This window comes from Leopardus geoffroyi, chromosome B2 (genome assembly GCF_018350155.1).
Source record: "Leopardus geoffroyi isolate Oge1 chromosome B2, O.geoffroyi_Oge1_pat1.0, whole genome shotgun sequence".
Lineage (NCBI taxonomy): Eukaryota > Metazoa > Chordata > Mammalia > Carnivora > Felidae > Leopardus > Leopardus geoffroyi.
This window is the reverse complement of record NC_059332.1, coordinates 35,550,616-35,560,896: the sequence shown is the minus strand read 5'-3', so window position 1 is coordinate 35,560,896 and position 10,281 is coordinate 35,550,616.

Sequence of the window (10,281 nt, the reverse complement as noted above, 5' to 3'; positions counted from 1 at the left end):
ATGATTCCTACCCCCAGATCCTCGAGCCAATCTGAGACGTCACTGTGGCCCCTTCTGGCACCACATTCTTGCAACGTGTGGAGGAGGAAACATTGAAAAGCACATTTGTTTGAGTGGTGGAGTTTACTGCCTACAAAGTGCTTTGTGGCCTCAGAGCCTTGTTGCCTATAGGAGTAGGTTACTTACTCTAGGTAAATACCAGGATAGGGATTTTCCAGCAACATTTTTTTTGCAGATAAGAGAGAAGCAAAGTGCAGGGGAAGAGAACATGTTAGGGTCTCACTCGAAGGTTGGCTTGGTCTGATTTTAGAAATTGGGTCCTCCTTTGTTCTTCCAAATGGGTAATTCATGATCCCTAACTGCATCTGAAACCACAGGTAGCCAGTTGGGGGCAAAGTTTGTGGACAGAGAGATATGAAGCTTTTGTGTGACCTTTGGCAAAGCTCTTTACCTCCGGAAGTTGGTTTCCTTATTCATCAAGCGAAGATTAGAAGTAGTCCCCTGTTAGCCCCAAATTTCTGAATCTAGGTCATTCTGAGAAGATACCTTCAGTTGCCAAGTTTCCATTTAGCATGCTGTTTTGCAAGTTCGCCACTAGAGGCCGCTGTGAATACAGTTTAGCCTTGCTTCGGAAGGAAAGGCCTACCCATGCCTTTCGCGATTTTACTAAGGCAGGCCTGCCACCCCTTGGATGTGGTAAACCAGCAACTATTCAGACTGCAAGAGGCCAGAATTGAGATGTCAGCCTGGCACTAAGTCTATCTGTTGGTACATGCCGACCAACCCTCTTTCCTGTCTACTGGACTAGATGGAAGAGAAGCCCACTGTGCATGGTAAGATTGGCTGAGTCCTTGTGACCACAGGGCCCGGTTCTATAGCATGCCTCATTAAAAAGAGCTAGTTCCCTCTAATATTCAGCTTTACTGTTGAATTCACTCATTTAACAAGTAATCCTTGTACCATTTTTTTTTTAATTTTCTTTTTTTAGTGAATATTCATTTTTGAGAGAGACAGAGCGCAAGCAGGGGAGGGCCAGAGAGAGGGAGACACAGAATTCGAAGCAGGCTCCAGGCTTCGAGCTGTCAGCACAGAGCCTGACACCAGGCTCAAACTCATGAACCGTGAGATCATGGCCTGAGCCAAAGTTGGACATTTAACCAACTGAGCCACCCAGGCGCCCCCTGGTACCCCTTTTATGCCCAGTAACAGCAAATATTTTCAAAGAATCAGAAAGTCAACCAGAAGGAAGCTTGAAATGAAGTTACCATTGCCCTTGTTCCATGCTCTGTGGAAGCTTCTTATTTGTATTTTTCTCTTAATTCCCCAAATCAGCCTCTAAGGTTGCAAACTGGAGACCAAAGGTAAGTAGCACAAAGCCTTGTCCAGAGTCAATGAATGGATAGGATACCTGGTCCAGGGTTGCATGGCTAGTAAAAGGCCAGGGCTCGGACTTGAACTTGGGAACTTCTGATCCCAAGTTCAGCCCATTTATCTCCACTTTTGGCATACAGGGGAGGAAGATGACCAACAGATAAAGAGAATGATCTAGTGGCAGGGTAGGGGTTGGATCCTGAATCTCTCACTGGCCTGACCAATCTGCTGCTGCGTCCTAGGGTGTCCCCAAGCGGGGCTGGCTGGGAGGCTCCAGGCTTAGCTGTCTCGAAGCTCCTTCCCAGCAGCCTGAACCAGGCCTGTGGAGGCACAGCAGGAGGGAAGGGGCGGGGGGGGGGGGGGGGGAGAGGGGCGGGAACACAAATGACCCTAATCAGTGTGTTTATTGGATCATAACTGTATTAGCCTCACAACTCAGCGACTCTCACAGAAATCACTTTCCTCTCCATGAGGATTTAGCCACAGTTCCATTAAAAGCTGCTGGCCCACGTGTACCTGTGAGGAAGCTCTTGTACAGCAGAAGCAGCGGGGGAGGAAGGAGAGGCAATATTTCTACTTCCTCATTACGCTGACAGGGAAAATGGCCATTTCACATTCACTGTATAAGAAAAGCCCCCAAAGGAAAGGGAATCCAAGGTTCACATTGTCTTTTTGGCAACATTCAGCTCTAAGAAGATGTTCTCTTTGTGCCTCCCTTTTTGAAAGCATTTGTGATGCTGTTTAAGATAAAACAAGAGTCGGGAAGGAACTTGTGTTTGGGGAACATACCAGGTGCCAGACGCTTTACACGTATTATTCCCTTGAAACTCTCTGAAGGCCTATGAACGAGGCCTCGTGATGTCCCATTCACAGGTGCATCCATTTCATGGGTGAAGGCTCCACTCAGTTGGCTGGGCCTTGGCGGGGCTGAGCTTCAAGCTGGGGGTCTGTGCTCTCCCTCTGCCATACCCCAGACTCCCATAGTGACAGCATTTACCTTTGTTCCCTCCTTGCTCTCACGAAAATATAGAGACTGGTTTTCACGCGGGCCACTGTGTGACCGTGGCAGCTTCCTTCCCCAAGCCTCCATCTGTGGAACGAGGGGCCCAGACTAAACCCGCTCTGGTCTAAACGCCGATGATTTGATGAAGGTATTTTTCTCGCCCAGTAGCTCCCAGCACGTCCTTATCTAATTAGAATCTCAAACCAAACTTGGGGGGATGGTGGTATGGGTATTATTCCCATTTTTAAAGCTAGGGCTACTTGGGAAGCAGAAATGCAGTGAGGGGTTCAAGGTCACAGCATGAATGGAGAACCCGGCACTCTGCCTCCAGCCCCCAGGCACGCACGCAGGCTGTCAGCAGCAGCTCTGGGAGCCTGACATCTGAGCCTCACCCTGGCTCCTGATAGAATTATCAGCGAACTGGGGAACACATACTTCCTGTAATCAGGGCAACTTTTCTTAGCCAGGGGTGGAGGAGGCAAGATGTGAAGTGTGTCTGATGAGCTGCTCTTCCAGTGCAGGGCCTAGAGTGAATAAAACCCAGGGAAATCATGGCAGACAGCTGGAGATTCAAGCAGGCGAGCTCCAGGGGCAGGGCCACTGGGACATTAGCTCCTGCACAAAGCCAGTCTCATGGCATTTTGTGCACGTTTCAGTCTTCAGCAGCCAGGCAGGCAAACGCGGGCAGCTTGGCATGAAAATTAATTTAGACCTTAAAAGAAGTGTTTCATCTTCAGTGGCTTTTCAGGCTGCCCCAATACAGGTGCAGCAAAGGGAGATGTGAGGGAGCAGTGGTGACAGAGGACCTGAGGGCTTGGGTGAAACCACAGCCTTGTACCCAATGGCCTCAGGTAGTGGGGGCAGAGAGTCCTGAGGCCGAGGCAGACCCTCACAGCAGCTCGGACAGGGGAGAAAGGAGAGGGGTTTCTGGGAATAGAGTCAGCTGAAGCCAGCCAGGTAAAAATGTAGCTATTCTGACCCTCACCCAGGCCTGAGCCTGCCAATCGGGAATGTGACAAGCGTGTTGGTGGGAGGCTGGGCCTTCAGGGAGGGACATAGTGTGCTTTTCAGCTTGTGAAGAAATGTGAGGATTCACTCTCCATTTCCCAAGATGCTCAAATAAGAGGAAATCGGCTTACATCAAGTGGAGACAGTTCAAGAGGCCCAGGAGCAGACTGGCTGGCTGGTCATAATGTATTCAAATGCAATTAAGTCCAGTGAAAAGAAGGAGGGAGGCTGAGGCCCGGGAAAGGCCACACTGTGGAGGACCAAGGTCAAGGCCTTCAGGGCACGTCCCCTGCTAGTGGGGAGAGGAGAAAAAAAATCTACCTAAGAGAACAGTTTTGGAGGTTCAGTGGAAGGACAGGTTGGAAGGACCTTGGCTTTTATTGTGGAAGGCCCAGAGACGGCACATTTGTGTTTTTCAATCAACAGAAAGTCAAAGGGACCCATGTCTTACCTGAAGGAGCCGAGGTGAGAGCAGATCCCTGAGACTCCTTCTAACCAGAACTCCTGTTAATTTTGTTTTTTTTATCTCTAGTTTCTGTTTATTGGCAGAACAGCCTTGGGCAAATCTCTTCCCCTCTCAAGGACTCAGTTCCAGATCTGTAAAGTCTGGGTAAGTTGGATTATCTTTAAAGTAAGCAGCAGTGAGCTTTCTAATATCGCAACTAACAATACCAAGTTTAGGGGCGCCTGGGGGGCTCAGTCAGTTAAGGGTGTCACTTCGGCTAAGATCATGATCTCGTGGTTTGTGGGTTTGGGCCCCGCATGGGGCTCTGCACTGGTGGTGTGGAGCCTGCTTGGGATTCTGTCTCCCTCTCCCTCTGCCCCTCCCCCACTTGTGCTTGCGCGCGCGCGCGCTCTCTCTCTCTCTCTCTCTCTCTCTCAAAATAAATAAACTTAAAAACACAAATAATGCCAAGCTAAATACTGTATTAAATATGGGGGCATTGGTGACAGACAGTGATATCTACCCTGGACAAAGTGAGAAGTGGAAGGGTCAAGGCCCCAAGCATAGATCATATGGTACAGACCAGTGAGGGGCTGGAGACCTGGGCTATGCTGGCAGACATTGAGGTTCCTGGTTGAGGCCCTGAGTGAGGACTAGAAGGAGGCGGCTTGGTGTTGGGCAAAGGGGCTTTGGATCCACACAGTCCTGGGTTTGTATCCTATGGTCGTTTACCTGTGTGAGCTCAGACAAGTTAGGGTACTGAACTACTTCAGGCCTCGGTTTCCTTATCTGTAAAATGGAGCAGATGATGCCCATTATTCTACAGATTTCTAGAACGTTAATTCAAAGTGATTGCTCCAACCCCACTGGACAAGCTTTTGAGGAGACAGGGTCTCCCTTATCTCTATATCCCTGGTAACCAACTAGCCTAGCTCGTTTGGGCAGCTAGTTTGGCACGGGGGCTTATTTGCCAAATGGGACAGTAGCATCATGGAATTAGTGTGAGGGTTAAATATGTGACAGATGTTAAATTCTCACCACGACACCTATTACATGGCAGGTTCTCTGTAAAAAAACAAATATATAAATTCCTTCCCTTCTCTGTGCTACTACTGGCCAAGGGGCCCAGAGATTCTCGATCTGACAGTTGTCAAACAGTTTAACAACTGAATTCATCATAGATGCTCGATAAATGTTCACTGGACAGAAGGCAAGATGTGCGTGGTGGGGAAGACCCAGGCCCTGTTTGGGACTTCTTGGTGGAAGTCCGGGGTCCTCATGAATGAGTCGATGTTTCAGAGGGAAGGGGCAGACTTTTCCTTTAGTCATTTGACTGACTGAGCCCCTGCAATGTGCCAGGCACGGTGTTAGCGGTGGGAAGTCCTTGCCTGCATAAAACTTACATCCTGGTGGGAGGCAGACAAGGATAATGCTATAAGGGAAAATAAAGAGGACCGGGGGACGAGAGTGACGAGGCACTGTGTTAGGTAGTGTGGCCAGGAAAGCTTCCATGCAGAGGGGGCATTTGGGCAGATACCTGACAGACTGGGCTGAGGGAACAGCAGGTGGAAAGGTCCTGAGACGGGAGTCGCAGGGCCAATGAGGAGGTCGGTGTGGCTGGCATGGGGTCAGTGAGGGGAAGAGAAAGATGGGATGAAGTCAGAGAGGTCACGGGGGTGGGGCCCACAGCCTTGTAAGTCCTTTCACCACAGAGTGAGATGGGAGCCAGGGGGGGAGCTCCAGCAGAGCGCTGCAACTTGACTTTGGTTTCCGGTGCCTCTGTGAAGATTCTGGTCGCCAAACTGTAAGGGCTGGGAGGCTCCCCTCACTTGGAAAATCATGAGTGGCTGGAAGGAAGAAGAGAGCAGGAGAAGTGAGAGAGGAAGCTAGTGCCCACTGGGCCGCCACAGACCCCAGGGCAGGGAAGCGTGGGAGGAGTGGATCCTAGGGCAAGAGAGGCTGCTGGGCTGGCAGCGGGAGGGCCTGGGGCTTCTCTTTGCCCATGGACCCAGTTAGCTGGCGCTATGATCTGGGGAGAAGTGGGAGGGAGGGGCGGTGTGGGGTTCTGGTTGGGATAGTAGGGCATCCGGCTGGAAGACTGTCACCCTCTAGGAGGAAAGGGGACGAGAGGTGTGGAGAGCTCTGTGTCCGGCTTTAGCGTCCTCCTCTACTCCGGCAGAGCATGGCTTCTCCCCACACCTCCCAGGCAGGTCCTCACTGCTCTTAGGTACCTGACCTTGCTGTTACTGGTGGAGTTTCTTATCAAGGGAAGAGTTCAGGTGACCTTGAATGCAGCGTTCGCCCTCCCTATGCTTCTTAGTAAAAGAAGGGGTTTAACTAGATGGTCTCCAACCAAGCCCCTTCTAGCATTTCTATTAATGGATGGAATCAGACATTACATCTCTCCCACCTCCTTACTGCCATGTGGTTTCAGGTTTCTGCCATGCCCTCTATCTTTCCTTTTCTCTCCAGGGCTGCCATGTGTGGTGGTGGAGGGTGTTCACTGCACAAGGACACCCAGCCAAGGGAGTAAGTAGAGGCTCAGACCCGCCCATGCCCTGCTTAACAAGCCATGTGCCCTGTCTGGCTCAGGGTTTCATTTACCCGGAGTAAAGAACACATTTTTCTAGTCTGTCCCTGTCCCATGCAGAGTCCTTCTTCTGCTCTTCTGGGTCCCTGTTCTCCGACCATCACCAGTCTCCACCAGGGCAAATCTGAGGGCGGCATTTACACGAAGTGTACTGAGAGGGTGGACAGCAGCTGCCTCCCCTGTGAGGAACTCTGCCTCCTAAACCCCGTGGTGCTTTTCCTCTCCTTATCAATGCTGCGAGTTGCCTCTCGAAATTGCTCTGCCGTCATTAACACCGCGGATTAGGTCAGAGGAGCGCGTGTGTGCAGTCTTAGATGGCAAAGGCAAAGCGCTGATGCTGATTATTCTAGATCTTCTGGGCATGGCCCATTCCGTGCTCACAGTTCTTAATCAGAGGGACGCGCGTTGGTTACGTGGCCGGGTGGGCCAGGGCCATGGCTGGTTCTGATGTGGCTGCCAGGCCCAGACAACACGTCTGCAGCACCTGCCGGCCTGCTGGCATCACAAGTGACCTCAGTAGAAGAAATGGCCCATCGGATGGCATGCCTGCTGGCTGCTTTTGAACCATCAGCAATTCCTTTGAGCAAGGACTATGAGCATTTTGCCCTGGGCCTGAACACCAAGTTTTGTGTTCTGGGGCTCACTCTGTTGGCCATGTGGCTGAGGGGTATCTTCCAGACCACCAGTCCTGAAGTGCTCCCTTCTGAAAAGCTTCTGGAGGAGGAGGAGGAGGCCAAGACCTGTGGCCTTGCATCATGGCCCCCCACCTCCTGGCCTCCTGTTCTACCTCCACCACCTTCACCCTAGGCTCCAGCCACACTGCGGTCTCCCTCTGGCCCTTGATCGCGCTGGTTCCCTGCCAGGAGTGCCCGCTTAGCCTTGTCCCTCAGGCAGAAGCTCATCATCTGTAGCAGCTGCTGTCCCGGCGATGCCCTGACCTTTACCACTTCAGTATGTTCCAGTCCCACATCCGGATGCCAGCACCTGCATTTCTTTGCCTGGAGCTTTCTCTGGCCTCTGGAACCTGCATGTGCCACTCTGTGCTGGGCAGAGGCCAGAAGTGCCAGGGAATTCCCCGCCCTCCCCCCAAACAGGAACCCCCAGCCACTGACAAAAGTTGGTGTATACACACCCCTGCTCTCTCACCCCTGCGGCGGGCTAATTCCGGGGCGTGTTCTGCCAGAGCTCCTCAGTGCGAATGAGCCCTAGCTGCCCAGTGATAACCGGCTTGAGAAACCACCCAGGATTGCCCACTTACCTGTCTTAACTTCCGCGCTCCCCACAGCGTTTTCCTTCGTCTCCCAAATAAACTACTCACATTCAAATCTTTCTCTCCGGGTCTGCTTCTAGAGGAACCAAACAGACATCATCTTCAATGCCCTTCTCAAGATCACCTCCTTTTTGCAGTTTCCCCTGACCCTCCCTTGTTTCCACTTTTGAGGGAAAACTGTTGGCCACTCTTTGCTTTCAAAATGTTTATTGGCGGGGGGGGGGGGGGCGCCTGGGTGGCTCAGTCAGTTGAGCGTCTGACTTCAGCTCAGGTCATGATCTCGCGGTCTGTGAGTTCGAGCCCCGTCTCAGTCTCTGTGCTGACAGCTCAGAGCCTGGAGCCTGCTTCGGATTCTGTGTCTCCCTCTTTCTCTGCCCCTCCCCTGCTCATGCTCTGTCTCTCTCTCTCTCTCTGTCAAAAATAAATAAACATTTTTTTAATGTTTATTTATTTTTGACACAGAGAGAAAGAGAGAGAGCGCACAAATGGGAGGGGCGGGGGGTGGGGGTGGGTGGAGACACAGAATCTGTAGCAGGCTCCCATCTGTCAGCACAGGAACTGTGAGATCATGACCTGAGCCGAAGTCAGACGCTCAACCACTCAACGGCTTGAGCCACCCAGGCACTCCTGGCTACTCTTTTCTCTTCCAAGGGCCTTTATACCTACCTCAGCAGCATTCCTCAAGTCTCACTGTGGTTTGTCTGCACCATCTGTCTGCATGTCCTGGGGCCCCTATTAACCTGAGGACTCTGTGGGGACAAAGTCTTTTTTTTTTTTTTTTTTTTTTTTTTTTAGTTTATTTATTTTTGAGAGAGAGTGTAGGAAGGGGCAGAGAGAGAGAATCCCAAGCCAGCTCTGCGCTGTCAGCACAGAGCCCCATGCAGGGCTTGATCCCACAAACCGTGAGATCATGACCTGAGCCAAGACCTGAGAGTCGAATGTTCAATAAACTGAACCACCCAGGCGCCCCAGGGGGCGAATTCTGTAAGCCTAGGACAGCACCTGGCACAGAACAGGTACCCCATACAACTTTTTTGCCAAAGACCCAGCAGTGGAAATGCAATGACTAAGAGGGAATGGAAAGAAACAGACAGGTCCAGAATGTTTCTAGAAAGAGGTCCTGGGACTGTTATCGCAGATGCTGTCACATTACAAGGTAACATGGTAGAACCTTTAGTCTTACTAACCTGCTGAACAACCTGCAGTGGCTCCCTTTGTTGCCCTCCCGAACAGGGCCTAATTTCATAGATGGTTTTTGAGACCATCATCTGGCCCTACATCTGGCCTCCCTAAGAGGCAGTCAAACTTTGGTCCCAACAATCGGAGTTCAAATTTTCACTCTGCCAGTTCCCCCCTGGGTGTTCATGGGCAAGTTACTTAGCCTCTCTGGCCACTAACTTCTTTATTTATTACATGTGGACAGCAATGCCACAACACCTATAATTATTTTGAGAATTTAAAATCATGTATGGTCCTTGTGAGATATACTAAAACCACAATTGTACACTTTAAAATGGTGAGTTTTATGGTATGGGTATAATATTTCAAAAAAAAAAAAAAAAAAAAAAAGAATCATGGTGTCTAGCCCAGGGTAGGCTCTTTGAAAATAGAATGGTGGTTATCAAGAAGTTTCCCAAATGGCCCCAGCAGTACGCCAGTCACACAGTAGGTACTCAGTAAACACTGGTGGAATGAATGGATAACGGTCCACAAGTAGGTTTGCAGCACTGTCTGGGAGAGGTATGGGGGGGATGGGAGGGTGGTGGGCAGAGAAATTTCAAGCCCAGTATTGCATCCCTCAGGAAAGGAGGCTGGGATTATTCTCTGGGGAGGTAGGGCTAAGGGTCAATCCAGGAGTGGGGCCCTCAGACCCCAGTGTGCCCCACTGCCATGGGAGTCCCAGCGCCTCTGCCCCTTGGTGTCAGTCCCAGGTGGCAGAAGGAGTCCAGCCGACCTGACCTGTGGGTAAACGAAAACACTTAACCTAGGCCAAGGAATGTGTTCTTATACTCATCTTTGACTTTGGCTGTATCTGGTGTTCTGGGAATCAACTTCAAACAATCTCTGGACTTGCCAGTTAAGGCCCGGCTTGCCAACGACATGCCTCCCAGAGGGCGTGACTTTTCTGCGTCCAGCCTTCTTGGCCTCCCCCAGCCCTCCCCCCCCCCCCCCCCCCGCCCGCACGGTATCCGGTGGTGGGCGTAGAAAAGTGGGCTCCATCTCTGCAAAGCTTGGACAGAGGCTGAGGAGGGCCTGCGGGGGATTTTCCGGAGTCTCAGTGCAGCAATCTATGCGGGCAGCCCTAGGGAGATGCCACAGCTCACAGCCCTGTTGACCCCTGGTCTGGAAGGGCCAGGCTGAGGCAGGGTGGGGCCCGTCCAGCCCTGAAGACATGAAGGGGTTGGTTCAGGAGGGGTGCCGCCTGAGAGGTGCCTCAACTGTCCCCACTCTCCCAGGACAAGGATCAGAACCCTGCACACAGCAGGCGCCTACTCAGCGCTGGCTGGATAGGAGCCCAGGGAGCCCCGGCCACCCTCGCAGTCTGGTGGAGGAAGCTTCTAGACCCCAGGGGCTGGCTCAGCTACGTGGTCACG